Raw genomic sequence first — 24,721 nt, 5'->3', positions numbered from 1 at the left:
TGAAGTCGACTGCATTACTAAACAGATGGTGAACTAGATTGTATTACGTAATTAGCAAATATTTGAATGACATGACAGACTTGTTCACCTGAAGATATGCGTTTTAATTTATTGTGTTAGGTCTAACAGTGACCACTGTAGTAACTGACATGACGTACAAATGAATCTTTCGAATGAACTGAAACATCCGATGACACACTGTGTACATACCTGTTTCGCCCACGAATCCTTGTGCACAGTTTCTTAGATAAAACACGCAATAATGGCAGTTACGTCCACAACAGAGTACAACTGTCACCCAAATTTTAGTGCGTTTCTCTGAAGTTGGCTGGTTCACCTCGAAGCAATTTTTCCGAGGCATTTGGTTTTTAAATCTCCACTTTAGCAAAATTTGACGTTTTTTCTTCTTTTATTCTGTATCCAAACATATTTCAATGCGATAAAATACCAGCCAGGGAATTGACACGTGACGAACACAGAAGACAAGGGGACAACATCTTAAAAAGAATACTGAATGGAACAGATTAACATACAGCAACAAAATCGAGCACAGGACTTACTGAAGAAACGATTATTCCAAATATCACATCGCACGAACGACACAGTAGAGAAACATCTCAGAACTAACACCACCTCCACAGCCTAATTTAAGACAGTTAATGTCTATATGTTAACTTGTAGTTCACATAGGCCACACATGTAGGACTATTAAAACTAGGTATTCTGGGCAACTCACGGCCTTAAAAAGTGATAGTACAAATTGAACATTTGCAGATCATAGCACAAGTGAAACCACGTCCTGTATAATACAAACATCAAAAAAAGTTTTGCATCACGTCGGTTCCGAGAGTTCCAGAACCTCAACAAAAAAAATTGGAGATGAGATCAACATAAACATCATTTCTGCCCTTTTTATTGCCCATGAAAACCACGCATTGAATATTGTACCACCATACAGCGAGACCTTCGGAGGTGGTGGTCAAGATTACTGAACACAACGGTGCCTCTAATACCCAGTAGCACGTCCTCTTGCATTGACGCATGCCTGTAATCTTCGTGGCATACTATCCACAAGTTCATCAAGGCACTGTTGGTCCAGATTGTCCCACTCCTCAACGGCGATTCGGCGTAGATCCCTCAGAGTGGCTGGTGGGTCACGTCGTCCATAAACAGCCGTTTTCAATCTATCCCAAGCTTGTTGGATAGGGCATGTCTGGAGAACATGCTTGCCACTATAGTCTAGCGATGCCGTTATCCTGAAAGAAGTCATTCACAAGATGTGCACGATGGGGGGCGCGAATTGTCGTCCATGAAGACGAATGCCTTGCCAATATGCTGCCAATATGGTTGCACTATCGGCAGAAGGATGGCATTGACGTATCGTATAGTCGTTACGGCGCCTTCCATGAACACCAGCGGCGTACGTCGGCCCCGCATAATGCCACCCCAAAACAGCAGGGAACCTCCACCTCGCTGCACTCGCTGGACAGTGTGTCTAAGGCGTTCAGCCTGACCGGGTTGCCTCCAAACACGTCTCCGGCGATTGTCTGGTTGCAGTTACATGCGACACTCATCGGTGAAGAGAACGTGATGCCAATCCCGAGAGGTCCATTCGACACGTTGTTGGGCCCATCTGTACAGCGCTGCATTGTGTGGTGGTTGCAAAGTTGGACCACATCATATACGTCGGGAGTGAAGTTGCGCATCATGCAGCCTATTGTGCACAATTTGAGTCGTAACACGACGTCCTGTGGCTGCACGAAAAGCATTACTGAACATGGCGGCGTTGCTGTCAGCGTTCCTCTGAGCCAGAATCCGTAGGTAGCGGTCATACACAGAAGTAGTAGCCCTTGGGCGGCCTGAGCGAGGCATGTCATCGACATTTCCTGTCTCTCTGTATATCCTCCACGTCCGAACAACATCGCTTTGGTTTACTCCGAGAAGCCTTGACACTTCCCTTGTTGAGAGCCCTTTCTGGCACAAAGTAACAATGCGGACGCGATCGAACCGCGGTATTGACCGTCTAGGCATTGTTGAACTACAGACAACACGATCCGTGTACATCCTTCCTGGTGGAATGACTGGGACTGATGGGCTGTCGGGCCCCCTCCGTCTAATAGGCGCTGTTCATGCTTGGTTGTTTACATCTTGGGGAGGGTTTGGTGACATCTCTGAACAGTCAAAGGGACTGTGTCTGTGATACAGTATCTACAGTCAACGTTTATCTTCTGGAGTTCTGGTAACCGGGGTGATGCAAAACTTTTTTGATGTATTTACTGAAACTAATTTCAGGTTCCTCATAGAAAGCAACAGTCGCGACGAAAATCTCACAATAGAGGAGAACTTCAACAAATAAAATGTAATAATATAAAGAAACAAAGCTTTGAAGGAATACAGAACATTACCATTTGCAATACTTAATGAATTACACAAAGACAATTCCTCAAAGTAAACATAGTATTCAAACATTCTCTGTTATCCAAAACCATCGCTTCTCAATTTCCTCGCCCCTCCCCCTTCTCCTCCTCCTCCTCCTCCTCTTCTTCCGCCTTATCACCCCCCCCCCTCTCTCTCTCTCTCTCTCTCTCTCTCTCTCTCTCTCTCTCTCTCTCTCTCTCACACACACACACACACACCACACACACTCACTCTCTCTTTACCATGTAGAATTTGCCCAGTTCCTGCACCACAAACTCGCATTAAACATTGAAAACCATTGCCATACTGGACAAAACAAGATGAACAAATGAGCAGCAATAGTAACACATCATCTATCAATTAGTGTAGCGAAATAAGATTTCTTATTTATGGTTTCTGTAGATGGAAACTTGCGATACCCGAAAACAGTGAACTGCACGAGGTGTGAAAAACTGTGTATATAATTACACCACGGAAAGAAATATACCGAAGACGTAGAATGTGACACAAACTTAAGCACACATCTACTACCGTTACTCTCGGGAAAAGTTTACAAAAATTCTCCCGGCTATTTTGGAGATGTCATGCTCTCACGTCACAGAACACGCAAGCACGAGCCAACTAGTGCAAATTCACCTTTAAAATTGATGCAGTTTCAAATGAGCAACCAAAACAAAATAAAAATATATACGTCACAGTTTTTAGGCCTAGACAAACCGATTAAGAGTTAGCTATAAATACAGGGCTACTCAGAAATATGGATCACATTTAATTAATTTTTATTGTATGTAACATAAATTGGATATGAAGGAAAAAGGAAGTTTTAAATTTTACAAAAACTACAAAATACTTAGTGACTTAGTGATACAATTACGAGTAAGTTATACTGGAACTATCACATAGATAATGTTGTGGAGAAAGCAAGCCAAAGACTGCGGTTTATTGGCAAAACACTCAGAAAATGTAACAGGTCTACTAAAGAGACTGCTTACACTGCGCTTGTCCGCCTTCTTCTCGAGTACTGCTGTGCCGTGTGGGATCCATTTAAGATAAGATGGCGGAGGACTTCGTCTCGTATTGCAGCTAAATAGTGGAGAGAGTGCCGCGAATATGATACACGATTCTGGGTGGTAGTAATTAAAACAAGGACGTTTATCTCTGCGGCAGGACCTTCTCATGGAATTTCCATCACCAACTTTCTTCTCAGAGTATGAAAATATTATGTTGGTGCCCACCTACAGAGGGAAAAATGATGATCATAATAAAACAAGAGATATCGGAGCTCACAAGGTAAGATTGAAGTGTTCGTTTTTTCCGCGTGCTGTTCGCAAATGGGACGGTAGAGAGCAGTAGCTCGAAGGTGGTTCGATGAACCTTCTGCCAGGCGAATAATTGTGAATTGCAGAGTAACCATGTAGATGAACATGTACTGCCTGCTGTTGCAAAGCAAATATCTAAGACGTAGCCGAATTCGTCCAACACTCTGGGAATCACATCTTGTGTGAGTTCACTGAAGCTCTGATAAAGGTTCCGCAGGTTGGCCAGGATTGTTGGTGCAGGTGGAATGTAAACACTTTTATACAGCCCCACAATAAAGTCATATGGCGCGAGATTAAAAGATCTCGGCAGCAAGAACATATGAGCCATCTTACAACTAACGCTAACTGGCTGTCTGATGACGAGACAACTCTAGCGGTAATTTAAGCAATTAAGCAGCTGTCCAGCAGTGCTAATCGAAACTCTATAACCTCCGGTTTCTAACAACGATCATATCCCATTTATAATTCATGAAACAAAAAGACAACAATAGTGTATTTCACAAAAATAAAAGGAGACTCGCTGAAAATGACAGATGCAGACACTTATTTACGTAAAGAATAAAAAAAGGAAACATTGTGTCTTGCCGAAGGTGGAGAGTATATATATATATATATATATATATATATATATATATATATGCAAACGTTAAAAGCGGCAACAGAAACTTCCAAACCCTGCAAGATGATTATCAGCGATAAAGTAGATTGATCGGCTTCGATCATCGATACATGATACATTACATAGCGTAGGTTGAACAAGCAGGTATTTCAGAGAACACAAAAAAACTCAGTTTGTGCTGTTTGGTAGCACTGTAGACGCTTCCGAGAAAGCCAATGTCGGTTATGAGAGAGGCAGTGAAGAAATATCGTCTTCACTTGGTGCAACGGACCAGCTACAGATCGAATTTTCACGTGTAACGAGGTCTTGTTTTTACGATATGAACTGCTAGAACACCTGTCGGGAGCCCCAGTACTCTGGACCATGCGATCAATAAGAAACTACAGCGAGCGCCAGTTCACTAAGACGCCGCCGCCCACAGCGCGATACTGCGGTCACACTGGCCGTTGACACGAGCCGCAGGAAACAGCTCGACGATAGTCTGTCCTACTGATGTGACAACGTAAGAATAAGATCTTTTCGCCGACACATGTGAGTCATCCGTCTTCGCTAACGAAATACGCGCGAGATGCACCACGCTGCCTGAAGCCACCGACCTCCCACTAGGCGCCTTGCGGTTGTCCCGCCTGCCAAGTTCCGCACAAACGGGTACAAATTTAGATGGCGCCAAATGTCGTGCACGCCCTTTGCAGGATCTGCAGGTAGTCACGTCCGCAACCAGTTTACGATGTCGCTCATACAGGTTGTCCACACCAAACCTCCCTAATTTCCAAATGCAATTGAAAACAATTGAGACGTAGATATTTGCGGTTGCACCATCAAGTAAAGCAACTTAAAATGCGCTGTATAGATATTTTTCTAAACTATTCCTTTTGTTTTGTTTCGGGTGCTAAATAATTAACAGAAATGACTAAACCACAAGAGAAACCACGCAGTGGTGTGCCAAGCTGAAACGAAATCACCAAAGAAATTTCCAACGTGAATTTCAAAGGGATACACCAGACGTTAAAACGATTAACACTTGGAACGACACGTTTCTAGTCAATGGGACGGTAAACAGACAGAAAGGTTCTGACAAAAAGCGCACCTCTGGTGAAATAGCAGAGGAGATCAGAGAGACCACCCACTAATGCCCATCAAAGCCAGTTCGCCGAGTTTCACGAGAGCTACACTTCTCTACTTCAATAGTTTCAAGTTGCTACTTAAACAATTTCGCTTCCTTGTGCTTGTGCAAGCACTGAAGGGAAACGACTTGCAGCCTCACCACAAATTTTTTGTTGAGATGTTTAACCGGATCGGGCAGACCTCGAATTATCCACGTAATGTTTTCTCTGACGAGGCAACCTTCCACACGTGGGAAGGGGTAATCGGCACTACCTTCGCATCCGCGGTTTCGGAACCCCCCCCCCCCCCCCCACACCTTTCGGGAAAATGTCAGACAGACAAAGGTGAACGTGAGGTGTGTGGAGATGGCATATTTGTTGTTGTTGATGTTGTTGTATGTTGGTGCTTTAAGGCGCGAAACATGGTCATCAGCGCCCATGTCATAACTTAAAATGGTCAATTACGGAATGAATTTGAAGTCATACTCAGAACCTACTTAACTGAAGTAGAGGGATAGCTAAAAACGATCACACCCTTTTGAGGAGGTTGCACAAATTTTCATTGTCATTCCATTCTACAGCTGATGGCTGTTCTTATTCGCAATTGCGAATGCAATTAATCCCTTCTTTAACATGTTGCAAAGATTTATTTACATGAAAAATTTGGAGGTACGTAGTGTTCGAAGCTCATGTTGGACTGTAGGTTCCGTTATAGCAATTGAGACGAATGTTGCGTGTTTCAATAGCAGTTATTGACATTGAATGAATGGAATCGCTGAGTTGAGCCAAGTGAAAAGAATGACTTCAATTAATACGAGTAAAATATGCTCAAAAATGATGAATCAGCAACACAATGAATTTGTCGTGACAAACGAAAATGTGTACCAATCCTGAAGTCTAACCTGCAATATCGCGGGCCGTCGCTTTAACCATTACGCACAATCCCTAGGACCGAACCATACATTCAGTGCGACTTATGTTTTTTCCATTCCGAAACATAAAACAACAATTAGACGTTCTCCCGCCCAGAAATACCTCCACCACAGAAACAGGTATGACGAGGGGACCGTTGCTTACCCCACCACAATGGACTATGCAACTAAAGTCACCCTCTACAGCTTCTAGTACCATGGAAGCTATTCCCTGATGGCATAAATACACGTGATACCACCTTGAGCCTTCTTGATAAAATAAGCAGCGAGACTGATACGTAAGCTGTCGGTTTGGCATCAAGTAGAAAGGTTTGCACCACGCTGATACAAAAAACGATATTTATTTGTAACAACATAAGTAAATCGTATAAGAATCAATTCGGATGATGAGACTATTAGATCTGTTACGAATAAATCCAACGAAATTTGAAGCGGCAACGAATCCAATCATGATGAAGGGGCAACAGTTCAGCAAGTGGAAGACGAAGCAGAGACAAGCAGGACTATCAACTGATCTACAGTTACGTTCTCGACAGCCGCAGCAGAGCAACTGACGTCACGACGGCTGTGAAGTCTTTGACCGCCGCGCCATTTGTTTGTGACGACAATCGTCAGTAAACCAACTACACAGGCCTCATACAAAAGCGGCGACAGAAAACACAAACACGGCGGCAGACGTGACCGTTGCCTTGCGGAAGTGGAACTCGAAGCGGAACAATCCAGCGATCGCTGACCACGGTCAATGAACGTGTAATCACAGCAGCCATGGAGCGCTCACCTGCACTCGCTACGACGTTAGCTTTGGATGCAGCCGATAACACTTTGATCCGTAACCGTAAACTTGAATGGTTTCTGTCAAACATCCCACACACAGGACTCTGATGAGCTTTGTTGGAAAGAATCTTAACAAATTAATAGCTGCGACGACTGCTTGCATTAATTTTTCTGCACACGTGAAACGTTCCATCCTCGAATTCTTTTTTTACCACTATTTTCCTTTATTATTTTTAGTATCCCACTCCATGCAACTTTACTTTCACATTCTTTCAACCGCAGAATGCTATATAACAAATTGGAATTCAGCACCACTTGGTTGTAGCTGAAGGCCTCTGCTCCCACCACCAACGAATTTCTTTGGTAACTCTAATTGTATCGAACACATTACAGTGTTAAACTATTTCTGTAAAAGGCGCTTCGGAAGATACATCTTTTACAAACGCCATCTCCAATGGAGTGAGTTGGCCTACATTTATTAGCCTTGAGATATACTTACAATGTTTTCGGCAACCTTGGTAATTAACTATGTTCATCGTTCCACACCTAAAGAGAGCTTCTCGTTTTTACAAAATTCCCGTTTCTTCTTTAGTAACGTTAACACAACAATTATGAGTGTGACACCACAGTGGATGTGAGAGCAGTCCACTTAGGAAATCCTGACAGTGAGACAGAAAATAAAAAGAATGCAACGTCGAAATACTGTAAAAGATACTAAAGAAACTTGTGAATACCATGCGATATGCGTGACTGACAGTACCGTTCTTCCATCTTGTGAAATTTCTAACACGGTTGAAAATGAATATCAATGTCCGAACTGAGGGCCCCACAGCTTAGGCTCTAAGCGCTTAGTCAAAACCAACAAGTAGGTTTTGTCGTTATCTAAATTATGCACTTGATTCCATTACTTTGGGCCATCAGTGAATCAGTGCATAATACTACAGCACTTGGTGCGGAGATGCCTATAATTTCAGTGCAATTTGTTTATTGGCGAGAATGACTAAAAACTGCGATGAAATCCTGTAGCGAAACAATACATCGAATTTCTTAGGCAGATACTTCGATTCTGAATTGAGGTCGCATCCCCACAATATCGAGCAGTTAAAACTTAAAACATCTGAAACTTCACTCAGGATAGTGAGCCAGGGCAATAGTCGTCAATACAGTTCGTTTTGCTCTCACTCGACAACTTGCAAACTGCAGATGTCGATGAACAAATAGATACCATTTTCCTGGAGTGCAAAAGCACACTACACGGCGTGTCCGTGACAACCGGGATACGATCAGAGGCAGTACCTTTACACATATCTGTATGTCTATAAGAATATTTACCGTCATCCTGGACACAGTCACAGCCGAAAGTAACGTCAAGCACACCTGAGGGAAGCGTTGCAGCACCGCTAATGTTCTCAATGCACATAAAATGATTGATCTGTCATGGACAACAAGCACTCTCAGATAGCTCGCTACTGATGTTGCTATCTACAAGAAAATGTCATCGCTAGATAATTTTAAGAAAATACAGGAAGGTATTTCTACTTGGTACACTACATGGCAGCTACCTTTGACTCAAATAAAATGCAAGAAAAAGCAAATAAACAAGAGAAGGAATGCTACAGTATTCCATTACAAGGTCAGTGGTAAACTTCTGAAACATGTCACACCGTTTAAATACCTTAGGGGAATACTACGAAGTGACAGGAAATGGGACGCACTCATGTAATGAGTGATGATAATGTGATGTTGAGCTGTTATATTCGTTGGAAGGTTTCTAGGAAACTAGAGGAAGAGAAGCCGTATTAGATGTTAGAGTGACTTACTCTACAGTAATGCCCAGTGTTTGGAGTTTGTATCAGCAGATACCGAAAGAAATCACAAATGCGTTGCTAGAATCGAAACAGTCTGTATTGCCCCTTACGAAAGTGGAACGCCGATGCACATGTAACTTCAAACGGAAGGGAAATGTCGCTATCGCGAAACAGGTCTGTACAACACGTCTCTGTATCCACCGTACACCTCGCGTAGTAACCATGAGAATGAGAAACGAGCAATTAAGACGGTCGCGGAAGTAGATATACAGCCATCATCCCCACGCTCTGGAGCCAGACCTAAAGACGTTACATCAGTACTAAGTGTCCTATGCCAAGCGCTGTACATCAGTTTGTGGAGTATACAAGGTGTTTGGAAATTTCGGTTACAAACTTCTAGAATTTGTAGAGGACAATGAGTATACAATATTCTGAATAGTTCCCATTAACGGAAATACACCGGTTCTGTCCTATAAAAATTTAAAATTGCGGTACGTAAATCCTTCATTTTTGTTTAAGGTATTTCTTTATGCGTAACTCAATATATTACTTTCTAAGAGCCAAACACAATTAGGTAAAAATTTCAAAGAAGGAAATAAACTTTTCCATTTAACACTTTACCATTGTAAAACTTAATTTTTTTTGCGTTATTCTAAACGAAACAGGAAACAAGTCAGCATGGTTCGTACACTACAGCTCTACGACACCGGTTCGATGTGGCGATCACCAACGTCGATACACACACTGTACCTACGAATCCTGTTCTGGGACACACCGTCCATGACACCTGGTATCTGGCTAATCTGCTGTCCAGCGACCAGAAGTCGCGTCAGCAGGCCTCCCTATGTCTCTAAATGAGTCAAGTAAATTAAACCTTCTATACGAGCCGAAAAGAAAAAGTTCTCTGTAGTTAAACCCAACAATCGTGCAGTGCACGCAGTTGGACCGCAACGGCGTATTCACTTCTGCAATCATCGGTTGAGATGTTTTGACGTAGTAATCTTCATTTTGCCTATCCTGCTGCACACCATTAAAGGTAAATCTGAGATATTGTTATTTTAAACAGCAGAACTGGATGAGTTAAACACCTGATTTGAAATGGTCGTAGAACAGAAATGATACCTTTCCGGACATGGATTCCCATTCGAAATATTGTGAACTCAGTCACATCTACATGGATTCGAAATTTGTAGCCAGTATTTGCGAACATCCTGTGAATATAGAACACAGAAACGGTTGAAATATGAATACACAAAGAACAAAGATTATAGGATTCCCAGAAAGATAGCTTACAGCGCTACCCGCCCCCCCCCCCCCCTTCCCCACCCCGGGAAGTTGACTTTTGAGTAGACAGAAATACGACGTAGAACTAAAAATTAACGGGAAACTCATGGATCATAGCGAACTATGCTGTGATGGAACGAACGCAGAAGGAAAACTCAGCTTCCCTTTTCTCACAAAATATCCTGCGAACTACGGAGATTTCCGGAAAGCTTTTGACACAGTGACACACTGTATTATGTTAACGAGGCTTGAAGCGTACACAACTGTTTACAAATTATTTAGACGTAACGCTGGAAAGCGAAAAGAAATTGAACGTGAGCGTAAGGATGGTAGTGGGAAAGCGAGTGCTCGACTACTGTTTCTTCGGAGAGTTTTAGGAAAGTGTACCTCCTCTACAAAGGAACAGCGTGTAGAACGTAAGTGCGACCCATCCTGGAGTACTGATCGAGTGCTTGGGGCCCCCACCAGGTCGAGTTAAAGGAAGACATCTACGGAATTCAGAGGTGTGTTGCAACATTTGTAATCGGTAGGCCCGGTCAACATGCGAATATTACAGAGATGCTTCGTGAACTCACTCCATTTGGAAGTGGAACACGAAAGGAAATAACTAGTAATGGTACAAGGTACTCTCCACCGTGTACCACAGCGTGGTTTGCGAAATATGTAATGTAGATGAAAGGCAGATTACACGAAAGAAAAACGCGCAAGTAGAACAGATCCTTATGATAGTCTGAACTTCCTAGGAAGGTAAACACGATTTTGAGAAATTTTTCTTAATAATAAACTGGAAAATCGGTATGTTCAAAGAGTCTTACCACACGATAGTTCGAGAAAAACAATGCGGAATCTTACACATAAAAGTCGAAGCAGGTAACTTACCTCTGACGAATCCGATGGAGGAAACAGCAGAGAATTAATGCGTTCACAGAGTGAGAGGTAACAAGCAATGGAGACGACATACGCAGTGCTGTTGTACAGCCCACAAAATGGAACGATCGTTTATGACTTAACGGTGGAGGCTGACCGCGGGCGTAAGAGAGAGAGAGAGGTGCGCCCCCCCCCCCCCCCCCCCACACACACACACGCGACGCCGTAGCGTGCAGAGCACGCGAATTGCAAAGACCGTTAGCGGGTGGCCGGCAGCCAAGGCGCGGTAGCCTCCTACCCGCGCACAGGGCGACCCACTCAGTGCGAGCGTGGCTTTGATAGCCCAGTTCCTCTGGGCCTCGCCCAACTATCCGCCCGCAACGCAGCCCCGCGGCCGACAAACGTCTGCGGGCTAGCTTGTCTCGTCCTCAACGCCACCCACTGACGTTGTCGGTCGAAGCGCGCCCCCCCCCCCCCTCACGCAAACACAAAGAACGTTCTAGAGAAGTTCGCTGCGGTGCACATATAGAATACTACAGCGAAGCTAGCCCACTTCTTCCGTGTAATCCACCTTGCAATAGATCATGGGACGATAGCTGTTACTAATCTTCAAGAACACCGTCCAGTCACACACCACCGCCTACACCACCGCCTATGTTCGATGTCAACGAGCAATAACCACTTACAGACGGCAGGTAGCAGCACTAGCAGTGCAGGGTGCAGCACAGTCGTTGTCATAATGCGAAAACGGAGCGATTTATCTGACTTCCAGCGGCGCACGATCACTGGTTTTTGGCCCGACGGTAGAAATATATCCAAAATGGCTACGTTGTAAACTTGTAACGTACCGCCGTGGTTAAAGCATACCGTGCATGGCAAAATGACACTTTCCAAAACAGGAGCCGAGGTAGTTGTCTTGCACCACGGGCCATAGGTGCCATGTGTGAATGACTGCTGTGGTGATGTATACGGGCGAAAGGACGAGCAGCTGCTGAACAGCTGACGGCCCAGATGAACCAAGGGGCTACAACAATGTCTCCTCAACGACCATTCAGCGAACGTTGCTGCATATGGCCCTCTGCAGCAGGCGTCTGGTTCATGCACCCATGCTGATTGCTGTTCATCAGCGACGGAGGCTGGAATTTGGGCCAGTGCCGCAACTGGACGCCCACAAGTGGCCGTTTCAGACGAATCACGTTTTACGCTCCATCGGTGTGAAAAAAAAAGCAAACACCCTGCAACAACCATAGGAAGTGCTCAGGCCTGAGGAGAGAGCATTATGGTTTGGGGAATGTTTTCGTGGCACTCCCTGGGTGATTTTGTCATCCTGGAAGGCACAATGGATCAACAGAAGTAGGCATCTATCCTTGGTGACCACGTCCACTACTACACACAGTTTTTCCTCAGCATCTAGAAGCAGGACAACGTAACGTGCCACACAGCTCGCAATGTACGCGCGTGGTTCGAAAAGCAACAGGATGAGTTTACCGTACCCTCCGGCGACCAAACTTCCAAGATATAAACTCAGTTGAGAAGCTGTGGGACCGCCTCCAGCGGGCTGTTCGCGCCATGGACCGTCAACCGGGAAACCTAGACCAGCTGGCCACGGTACTGGAGTCGGCATGGCTCCACATCCCTGTCGGTACCTCCCAGAACCTCACTGATACATTTCCTTCACATCTCGTAGCGGTCCGCGCTGTGAAAGGTGGTTATTCAGGCTTTTGTCAAGTGGTCTTATTAAAGTGACAGGACAGTGTAACAATGACGACGCTTTCAGCTGTATTTATAGACCTAATTTTATTTGCAGTTATTTCGGTGTTACATTACACCGTCTTCAGGTCCATCTATTATACTAGGTGATCGTGTGTGTACTGAGTAGTCACTATTATACATCTCATAGGACGTACAAAAAAATATCGATGTCCGCCCTGCTGAACCTTCTTTCTTACTTGTAGTTAAGGTACTGGCGAAGGGTCCACACCAAAAGCAAGAAAGATACCGATTTCCTGTACCCTCTATGAGATGTACGAGTATAACGACGATTATTTGGTAATGTTCACCTTATGTGGCTTGAAGGTGGTGCAGTTTAACATCGAAATCAACTGACAAAATTAGACCCATACAGCTGAAGGTGTCATCACTACTCCATAACGATAAGGAATTCTTGACTATCTCTCAATAGAAACCAAAATTGTACTGTAAAAATATGGACTTCTAAGCGCAGAATTGAACCACGCCAATGGTCAAATGTTCATCACTTCGCAGTCGAGTTCACTGTACTGTGAAATTTCCTGACAGAATAAAAGCTTCTGCTAGACCAGGATCCGAACTCGGACGCTTGTATTTCACCAGAGCTACTCCCACCGCCTGAGCTTTGCACGCAATATCCACGACGCGATTCAAAAAGGACTAGAGTCGAAGCACAAGTTCCGAACTATGGAGATCACGAGAAACCTATACTGCGTGTTCCGACAGGACTTGGGACCTTGTTGCTCTACAGTAGACCGCCCAATGTCATAGTAGAAGTAATAGTGAAGACATTCTCCAAATGCTTTGGATCAATTCCCCTTCTTAGTTATTGGAACAACAACGCAATACATAAGAAATGCTGACGCAAAACTTATACTTGTTGACAGTGATAACATGCACAAAATGACGATTAAATTGACACCTACCGGATGCGAGTTCAGTGCCTTAGCCACTGAGTCACTTCGTTCGGTAAATCGATTAAGGAAAACCGCTGCAAACCTATACGTCGATGTCCGAAAATGGATTTTAACCATACTCCTTCCGACTTCTACTCCAGCGTTACTTCGCTCAGGACTCAAACGGAAGGGCAATTAGAGCTTAACGTCTCGTCCAAAAAGACGCCAAGAGACGGAGTATACAACCGTATTGGACAAGGATGGGGAATGAAAAAGACGCGTCCAGTTCTTCTATATCCATATTCTGCAAGCGACATTAATAAGTGTGGAGGAGGGACCATCTGGGCATTCACCTGCATCGATTCCGGGAAACCATGGAACATATGGGTAGTCACCTTGCTTACAAGGGGAGGCCACGACGTTGGGATCACGGATCTACTTCAAACTTTGTACGCTTTTAGTAGGCCATTAAAACAACTTAATGTGCAAGTAGTACGGTGCACCACTCTGACAATCCCGATAAAATCGTTACAGAAGTTTTACGCGTCTATTACGTGACTGATGTATCTGTGCGAAGGTATCAGGCGTGAGAAGCTATTGTGGTCAAGTGGTTATCGTTCGCTCTTTGCAAGAGTGTAGTGGACGAGTGGACGAGTCGACGATACGAATATCGCTAACACTTATTTTTTAATCGATACATTTTTCAGATGGTTCAAATGGCTCTAAGCACTATGGGACTTAACATCTGAGGTCATCAGTTCCCTAGACTTAGAAACACTTAAGCCTAACTAACCTACGGACATCACACACATGCACCTGCGACCGCAGCAGCAGCAGCAGCAGCAGCCGGCCATAGTTTTTTCATCATTGGCGTGCCACATTATTTGATTTATATGACATTTGAGAGAAAATATAATAAAAAAGCACGTATATTTCCATGAAGTTGTAGTGCATTTCATATGTTATTTGATTGTTTACTATTTGTAATTAAATTTTCAAGGACATGGGACAGACCTGGAAAGTCCAAGTCAAACCTTGATTAATAATGATGCGAATGACGTTATTCTCCATCAGTAATATAGCAAGTCACAATGTGCCGGACCACAAGAGTCATGAACTCGTCGGATGTGTTCTCGACATCACATGTCGCAAGATAGTTGTTGACATACAGACATGGGAAACAAACTGAATCGGAATCTACTACATCGAATGAATGCAGTTTTCCTGCATTTACAGGTAATGTTCAAAGTTACGCAATTTTTTGTAAGTATAGGTGCTGACAATTGGTGCTGCACTATGGAATGGGTGTTAACAGCTCTTCACGTGAAGCTATTTCTCGTTCGTTGTCAATCAGAAATTAACAGTTCTGGGGGCGTTTGGTAAAGTTTCTTACTTGTCGATAGAAACAAACGTTGCATGGTTGGCAAATCAGAGTACATTTTGCGGGGTGGGGGTATGAATTTAAGTGTGCAAGTTGGAATACTGCGTTATCGTTAAAGAAATCGTAAAAATCCGGGTTCGTTTGACCCCCGCCCAAGACTTTATTATTAGGAAGAATGATTTCTTTTCCACGTTGTGAAGCATTATGCTGGTTAAAAGTTAAGTGCAGAGCTGTCTGGTAAGCTTCCCAGACTTCGAACAAGTTACAACGCCATTTGGGAAGTCCGTCGTTAATTTTTCAGCAGTTTGTTGAACTTTTGGTTCTAACTTTCCCGTGGCCTCTTGCAAACACAACAACATTTGCGGTAATAATTGACCAGACATTGTTATCGAGTATTGCGTACTGTATGAGTGCGTTATCTTGCTCATAACGCGACTTTCAACAAATACAATTTTTTAATTTCTTTCAGCGGAAGTTCGGTCGTAAGTTGACTAATACTGTCAACCTGTTTGGTCTGTATTAATCACAATTTTTTTGTCGAACTTAGGGATAAGTGCCTTCGTCTGCAGTTGAAACTTTGTTGCTGCTTCCAGTGTTTCTTCCTAAGCCACAGATCCCCAGTTACTCACGCAAGTCGTGATCTTCTTCAGTCGAATTCTGTGCCGTTGTTCGAATTTCTTAGCCCACGAAAGTGGTGCTTTGAAGATGAAGTCCTTGGATTGAAACGGCCTGCAGCAGCCAAAGCCCAATACTGTTAAATCCTTGTTACCTGAAACGTAAAATCAAAGTTGCATGTCATTTTCATTATCTGTTGTCAAGACACGGATGTTGAAGACACAAAAATTAAATGAACAGTAGACAAAAAAGTAACTTTTGTAAACCTCCACGAAGCGGTCACTGGTCCACGATAAGTTAGTGAATATTTATCGATCGCTGTTCCTTCACTTTCTGTGTTTTCTTCCCATCTCTTGAAAGGGTCCTTTCTTTCTAAACATCGAGATCCTTTTCTCTGGAAAATTTGTAGATTCCACGTGTTCTTATGTCAGTGTTACAACTTTTATTTTCGTCTTCAACGGAATGAATTCGGCTTTTGCCGTTTTTTCGGCTGGTTCAAAAGCCTCTTTGTCGGAAATATTGTCAACTTCACGAAATGGACCTTCATCTACTTCGTCGAAACGAATCATTTCTTCGTCAGTAATAAATCTCTTTTCTCATAACATTACGACAACAGGAATCGTCGGTGATTGTATCAGTAAGGTCCGATTCCTGTAGGAGAATCACAGTACACGAACGCATCTTTTAACAGTCGTTTTGTAACTGCATTATGTATTGAATCGTCGTGACACTCGGTATCTGTAGTAGTCGAAGAACAGGGAGTCACCATTTTTGTAGTAGAAGTGTAAATTCTGTGATATTCAAAAAAATTTCACCTACACTATTCGTTCTCGCTTCATTAGCAACGTCTCACCGCTACGCAGGTTAACTGCCAAATGAGGCCTGCCTTTGCGTCTGCAGCTCGAAGCGTCGACATACTAAGTAGTTCCGGGTACTTTACCAGATTGCATGTATAATGGATTTCGCAAATAACGACAGGCATACATTTTCGGGTAAACTCTATGCGTTTCCTCGTTTACATGTCGATAGTTATAAAGGTCTGCTATAAAAATTAAATTTAATTAAAAATAATAAGTAGTCAAATAGCATGAAATTCACTAAAACATGTATGCAAATACAAGTTCAAAAATGGCTCTGAGCACTATGGGACTCAACTGCTGTGGTCATAAGTCCCCTAGAACTTAGAACTACTTAAACCTAACTAACCTAAGGACAGCACACAACACCCAGCCATCACGAGGCAGAGAAAATCCCTGACCCCGCCGGGAATCGAACCCGGGAACCCGGGCGTGGGAAGCGAGAACGCTACCGCACGACCGCAAATACAAGTGTTTTTTTTTTTAAATTATATAGCCTCTCAAATGTCACATAAATTAAATAATATGACCAGTGATGAAAAAACAGATAATTAAGTTTGATCGGAAGTCGAACCGTCGCCTCACACATGTTCGTCTTACGACGCTCGAACGCTTATCACTTGACCACCATGAGCATTAACATCCAGCATCTATGCACAGATACATAAGACACATAATAGACAAGTAAAACTTCTCTTGCAATTTTCTCGGAACTGCCGTAACAGTGCACCTTTCTATTTTCATATTGTGTTATTTTAATGGCCTACTAAAGGTGTACCAAGTTTGAAGTAAATCTGTGAGCCCAGCGCCTTGGTCTCCTCTAGTTGTGGTGCTGCTAAACTTTTATGTCTGCTACTACTTCACTTCTACCAGACACTCTAAAAGTTGGACAACTGGTTGTGCGTGGATAACTTGTTGAAAGACAAAGAGACCGAGTTTATGTCAATAAGCTCCAATAAAAACATATGCCGGCAGGCGTAGAAATACGGTCACTTTTTTCGCCGGAAACAACTGTAGCAGTTCATCAGCTTCTGAAGTTGTTTTAACATAGACCTCTAAAACAGAGCGCTCGGTCACATTGTGAAACGTAGTTACTCTGGCTTCGCTTAAAGGCCAAATCTGCAGTCACATGAAGTAATCCGGAGCAGTTAATGTTGGGATGGAGGCAGCCGGGCCTTCGCCGCGAAGACCAGCTCAAGATTTCATCCGTATGGTTAGCGACACCTCAGCACAGCTGGCTAGTCTGGGCGGCTTCTGCAGTTGGTGCAGCGCAGGAAATCTCCTGACCTACCCTCGAAGCCTCTCCGTGCAACACTGGAATCGATCTGGACCGCCGACTGCGTCACTCCGAGGGCGTCGTTACATAAGCAACAGATATAAGCCTACACACATGCCACAGGTCCTACGTTTTATCCTCTTCACAGGCACAACCACACAAGGAATCGCATAACCTAGTCTAAATTTCGTAAATTTTTTCCTCTAATCTCTCCTCTCTTCCCGCCAAGAATGAAACCGCTCCAAGCATTTATTAACAAGGTGCTAACGGGTTTCAATTTTTGTGCGAATCAGTGTTCAGTATTATATTCAGCACAGACAAAACTGAAAGGAGGATTGCCTTACATTTCTTACTGTACAGCATCTGCCTAAATGAGAGATTTGTCATTGATGAGCCGCAAAAGGCCTTACGCGGCGTCACAACCTATCATTCTCGACATCTTGTGCTGATTTCACTGTATTTTTTATGGTCACTCAAACCTTTATTTCTGCGACAGGCCGTTGCAAGATTTCTTGAACGGCAGAACACTGTAAGCTTTTTGTATGTGTTGTGTACATGGCACACTCATAGTGAGACACGAGTAAGTGTTTATTCAAATAGCTGCAAGCCAACATATTTACGAAAATCAACAGGGTACCTTTCAAGCCAGTAACGTCACAATCCATATGCCTCTAGTCACACAGGGAACAATATTCGTAATAACCTTAAAGAACTAACAGAACAAGTGAATAATAATAGCCATAGAAGTACCACGAAACCAGTGCCTGGAAACAACATTAAAATCATGCGATGCTCAGGCTAAATAACGGACATGTTATGGCGGCATTGTGTGAAAAACTAAAGTAACACATGTTTCTGTTATTTTCTGGGTTACAAAAAATAAATACAAATACAATGTGTCAAATCAAATGTTGTGGTGTGAAGTTTTACATGTAAAATAGCTACAGTGACAACGGCTGCAGGACAAACGTGACCGCCATCATTAAAATACCGAACACAGCAAAAGGTCGCGTATTATTTATTGCACTCGTCAGATGAGAACATCCGGAGATATTCATTGGCCTAGAGGCAATAGGATCAAGATGAAAGAGCTGCTAGGCACCATCGACAACATATTTCCTTACATTGAAGTAAGAAGACATCATTCTAAGCTGCCATTTACTGACTTCAGCTTTGTCCAAAGTAATAGCGCTAAATGTTGAAGGTCCGATACACATCGCCCACGATACTTCAGAAAATACTGAAATGTAGAGAGTTTGTTACATACAATGAGGATTAATTTACCGTCGAATAGCAAATATTTAAAAAATGGAGCATATACTTCTAATCTCCAAGTTGGATCTTACACCTCTACTACTACTAAAGGTGACATAATCAAAAGAATATACCGCCAGAAGAGGCGGACCACAAGAAAATAGATCGGTGTGAAAGACATGGACGTCATTATACAAATTCACTATGAGAAAGCGGGCGCAGACTTTATCATGCAAGTTAAAGGCGTCAAGAGCGGTAAGTGCAGCATTCCATAAGAGCAAAGCCCTAAAAAATAAGAAAATTCAATTAGAAAAGACTGGACACGAGGACACGAACAGCCACGAAATCAACCTTGTAATAAATTAAAAACCAACATTTAGAGTCAGTTTTCAGTAAGACGAAGTGAAGTATGTTCCAGAAAGGACAATTGTATATTTCGCAGGCATTTGTACTGCGGTGATCGAACGAGGCGTTTTAGTCGTTAGACTTGCATTCTTGAGAAACAACGTTCATATGACCGTCTCATCATCCAGATTTAAGTTTTCCATGATTACCATGAATAGATTGACCACGGTATGTACGGTGCACTAAACCTTAATATTATCTCGCTTTAAGCAGCAATGCACACTGACGTTTTGGTATTTGATTTTTGTTTCGTTTTATCTCCTGCAAAGAGAAAAAAAAAAAAATCACACGCAAAAGTTATATTTAGTGTACAGTTTGTCACTAGTTCTTAGTAAATGCATAACATTGTACCATTCCCATCGAAGCACAACATGGGACTGTGCTTCGTTCACCGTCAGCCACATACATAGCATGATTGGACTACAACAACAAATCTGCTGGTATATAAAGGAGTTTCAATGCTAAAACAATCACTACGTATCTCCTGCGGCTCATTAGAGCGTTACAGGACACTGCGTCTACATCTGGTCTCATTGAAAGAATGTGTAACTACACTGCAATTTACGGGTCTTCATCGTTGTGCACAACACACACTAAATAAAAAATTAACGTAGCTACTTGCTCCACGTTCCTAACATTCAAGTTTTTAAATAACAGACCCTCTGATAAACTTTTATACAGTTCTTGAGAGGAAACACTTGTCAGAAGAAAAAAATTGTTGCCAATATTACTGAAGTAGAAATTTTTATACCACTCACTCTACAGGGGAAATCAAAAGGAAAAAATTGTTGTCAATTTTACTAAAGTAATATTCATCTGTCAAGAACTATAATACTTCCCAGCCGCGTGGAAGGTCTGGGTCTTCCTTGATGTTTAGTCAGTCCTGAAAAAGAGTCACGACAGGATCTGGCTGTACGAAATATACGCCCAAGAAATGAGAAATTATCTGCCTTACGAGTTTCGTGAAGAGCAGCCACTGCCTCGCCGCGATGAACAACGTTCACAAGTACAGGGGCTCTTCTGAGAAGATCCTCCGCTAAGTTCCAAAAGACCTTAGTGCTCATGCCTGAGAGTTGTGTTCCGTACAAAATGCAGTATGATATAGGGGCCTACTAAAATGTATGCTTTCTAAAATGTACACCTGTACGTTGAATTCAAATAGGAAAACGGGACGCCACAACAAACAGCTCGTTAGTATGAGTAATACTAGCAGTCTTGTTCCTTCAGTGTCGAGACAGCACACATTTCATCAGATTTATTCCATAAAACCTACTCCTACTATGAATCACCGTTGTACACACGGTGGACGTAAGAATTCTTCGTAAGTTACTTGCGTGCCAGAATGGTTACACTGCCTTGAGTCAGCAGGCAATTACTTAATAATTAAACTGTAGTATCAACATTCGTATGAGAATATGCCTAGCATAACCGCTGCACAGATGTTTTCCCCAGTCCCGCGCCGTTTCGTCTACGGACCGTCTCTCTACGGTTTTACCGCCATGAAAGTAACATTAATTTTCTAAAATTCAATGAACAAGAATGGTACAAAATACCATTCTAATCTCTTCTTCGTTGTTGACGATGGCATTTCGGAAGTACGCAGCAGTAGTATATTTTATTATGTGAAAAATTACAGACTTCCTGAAGTCGTACTTTACTGATGTTGGTTATTGATACAACACACATGACCGATTTCCCAACACACATCCCGTATCTGTAAAACCAATCACATTTACATCGATTTAATGAAATAGGTCCCTACACTGATAACCGATAGATACTATACCATTTAGGTAACGTTACGTGAAATAATGCTACGATTTTTTATCTTTCTTGCTACACGTACGACAAGCCTCCGTATGAACTTTAAATTCTACGGTTTTACTGTCATGGAAGTACCATTCATTCTCTAAAATTCAAACGTGGTGTATCTCTCTTGTAACGTCCACCACTGGTTTTTAGTGAACATCCTATCTACTAATCCTATATTGCGTCCGCCTCCATAGCTGAGAGGTCAGCGTAGATAGCTGCCATGCGCAGGACCCGAGTTCGATTCCCGGTACTGCCAATGATTTTCCTTGGTGAGAGGACAGGTACGGGGTGCACTCAGCCTCGTGTGGCCAGTTTGGGAGCCACTTGACCAAGTAGAAGCGCCTGCAAAATGGCAGCGAGAGCGCTGTGCTCACCATACGCCCCTCTACACCGCATCCGCGTGACGTCGCAAGGCAGAGGATGGCACAGCGGCAGGGAGACATCCCTCGGGCCTTCACGGCCTTGCGAGGAGCTCGTTTCAGTCCTATATCGTTAAGGGTCCTAGATTGACGAGTAATACTCAAGAATGAAACTTATAGGTATTTAACAGTTGCGACTGCTTAATGTATGTTATCAAATTCCAGGGACAGATATTGCTGTATTTTTGTGCGGTTTTCTAGCGTTCAGACTTTTCGCTGTAGGGTGAGTTGCCAAACGTCCCCCCCCCCCCACCCCCCACCCCCCACCGATCATTTTAGTCGGTAAAGCTATTTGTAAACTCTTTTCAGTTAGACAAATGGTGGTACCGGGGGAAGTCATGAAACAAAGATTAAAGTGTTGTCGCAACTCCATTAATCACAATGATAAAAATCTTTTTTCTTTAATGGACATGTAGCATTTTTGAGGCAGAATATCAGGTCTGTATGAGACATATTCAGTGATATGACTCTTTTGTAGGCCTGACTACAAACTGTCGAGTAAAAATACACTGAATATGGCGATTTTCGTGTTGTTCTTGTGAACGTTCAAATGACGTACCGCTCCGAAGTTTACGTCAGTCTCCACTCTCCGTCGAGATGGACACAAACACACATATTTGCTTTGGCGGCGCTAATTTTCGTGCAAATCGACGTAAGATTTCGGGCGGCATTCCACTCGAACGACAGCAACAACAGCACAAAATGCCCCATGTACAGTGTATATTTACTTCGTAAGATTTTGCCAGAGCTAAAAGTTTCATGTCACTGAATTTGTCTCACACAGATCTAAGTCTACTATTCTGGCACGAAGTCAGTCAATTCCATTCAAAAAAATTAATTATTGTATCTCGGTGATGTATCAAGTTACAATGGGGTCTTTGCTTTTGTTCAGAAACTCCTGCTTAATATTTGCTTAGTTGAGAAGCGATTACAAATGTCTTTGTGCGTCGAAAGTTATTTTAGGTGAGAAAGTTAGGTGCGTCACCCTCTACAAAGCAACATCATCCGCGTACAGCCTCACGCAATTTGCCACGATATTCACCATATCACTTACTGTTCACATATCGTGAACAGTAAAGGCCATATAACACTGCCTACGTTTAAAAAGAGATAAAAAGTCGCAGAAAAAGATTGAGATTAATTTGGGCAATGCACATGTCGTGGCCAAATTAGTCGAAATCGGTTCATCTAATATTCGATGCAACTTTTATGACATTGCGAGGAGTTCCTATACGTACAGTTATAAAATAACGTAGGAGAAAATTTGGTCGAAACAAATACACAAAAAATAAATAAATCAATTAATGAGGCAGGTTGGAAGGCCTTAATGTGACAGCCCTCTTTTCCCACTACATCCGAGCAGCCTTCAAAGGCGGCCAGATAAAATTCGAAATTACTGGGAAGCTACATAAGAGAACAAATCGGACGAAAATCCTGGACGAACGGGAAAAACAAAAAGGCAAGGACTTTGGTATAGTGGAATATGTAAACTTAACAAAGTGGAACGTCAAAGGTAATCCACAAAGGGGATGAAATTAGAGAGAGAGAGAGAGAGAGAGAGAGAGAGAGAGAGAGAGAGAGAGAGAGAGAGAGAGAGGGGGGGGGGGGGGAGGTGGGTGGAGGAGATGTGCTATAGCATTTATTATAAATGAAATATACATATTAGGAAGGAGTTGAAATTATTTGATATAAACGAAAGAAAAAAGGCAAAAATGAATATCCCATCTGTTGCGAATGGAGGAGTCAAGATTACCGCTACTTTTTGGAAATATATTCTTCGAGGTAAAAGATGCACTGGAAGTCCAGAAAAAAGATGGAAGGACCAAACTATATTTACAACAGGCCGAGCAAGGCCTAACGCGAGACAGAAGTGTAAGAAGAAGAAACCATGGAGAAACCAAATCATATTTTTTGACAGACTTATAAAAGTTAGAATAAGTTTGGACTAAGAACGCCGAGCTATAGGAAGACGACAAATTAACTGCATTTTGATGTCAAATATCTGACAATATAATCTTCAGTGTTGTTAGGCTGAGTTGTATTCCTCTTCAAATTTCTAGGGTACTCGACGTTTCGATCCCAGTGCAGGCGACTTCTCTGGCATTCTACTGGTGTTACTGGGTATTTTCGAATACAGAATGTCCCACCGAAGAGTCGTCAGGCGCATTTGCTCTGATGTTTCGGCAGGTACCTGCAATTTCGTTATCTCAATGTGTAGCTGGAGTCAGTCCACACAAATACTGCTCATCACGTCTTTCGTGCTACGCCCAGTGTAGAGGGAAAGTGTGGGTTTCTTTAGCGTTACAAATAAAATTAATTTTAAAGCGTAATTTTACGTGCCTAATCGAAAGAGCTGTCCCATATAATTGGTTTTCTGGACATGTATTAACACGGACATTAAAACACAATAACCAGTACTACAGCAGCGATTGAGCAGCGCTACTGCACGGCGGTAGCAGTCAGCGTGGGCCATGGCAGTGCTGTCGCTGCTGGAATACTGCTTACTGTGTTTTAATATCCATGTTAATACATGTTCAGAAAACCAATAATTTGGGACTGCTCTTTCGAATAGGCACGTAAAATTACGCTTTAAAAATAACTTTATTTTTAACGCTAAAGAAACCTACGCATTCCCTCAACATTGGGCGCAGCACGAAAGACGTGATAAGCAGTATTGGTTTGGATTGACTCCAGCTACACATTGAAAAAACGAAATTGCAGTACCTGCCGAAACATCAGAGCAAATGCACCTGATGACTTTTAGGAGGGACATTCTGCATATAGGAGGTAAATTTAAAATTACGAGTTATACGAGATTTAAGAAACAGCATGGCCAACACGACAGTGTAATTTGGACGCGGGTTACACAGAAATGCATATACTGCAGTTTAGTTACAGGAGTTGAACATCTAAGACAGATGAGCAGCCGTGAG

General features: G+C 42.8%; 1 protein-coding gene across 1 annotated transcript in view; it reads right to left on the bottom strand.

Moving 5' to 3' along the window:
* LOC126260833 (F-actin-monooxygenase Mical) overlaps positions 1-24,721 on the bottom strand; it is a 556,018-nt gene that overhangs the window by 367,452 nt on the left and 163,845 nt on the right. The window contains exon 3 of the mRNA XM_049958228.1: positions 15,780-15,919. The gene's annotated coding sequence lies outside the window, so the exon portion shown is untranslated. The remainder of the gene's footprint in view (positions 1-15,779; positions 15,920-24,721) is intronic.

This window comes from Schistocerca nitens, chromosome 5 (assembly GCF_023898315.1).
Source record: "Schistocerca nitens isolate TAMUIC-IGC-003100 chromosome 5, iqSchNite1.1, whole genome shotgun sequence".
Lineage (NCBI taxonomy): Eukaryota > Metazoa > Arthropoda > Insecta > Orthoptera > Acrididae > Schistocerca > Schistocerca nitens.
This window is presented reverse-complemented; position numbering and strand designations above follow the sequence as displayed.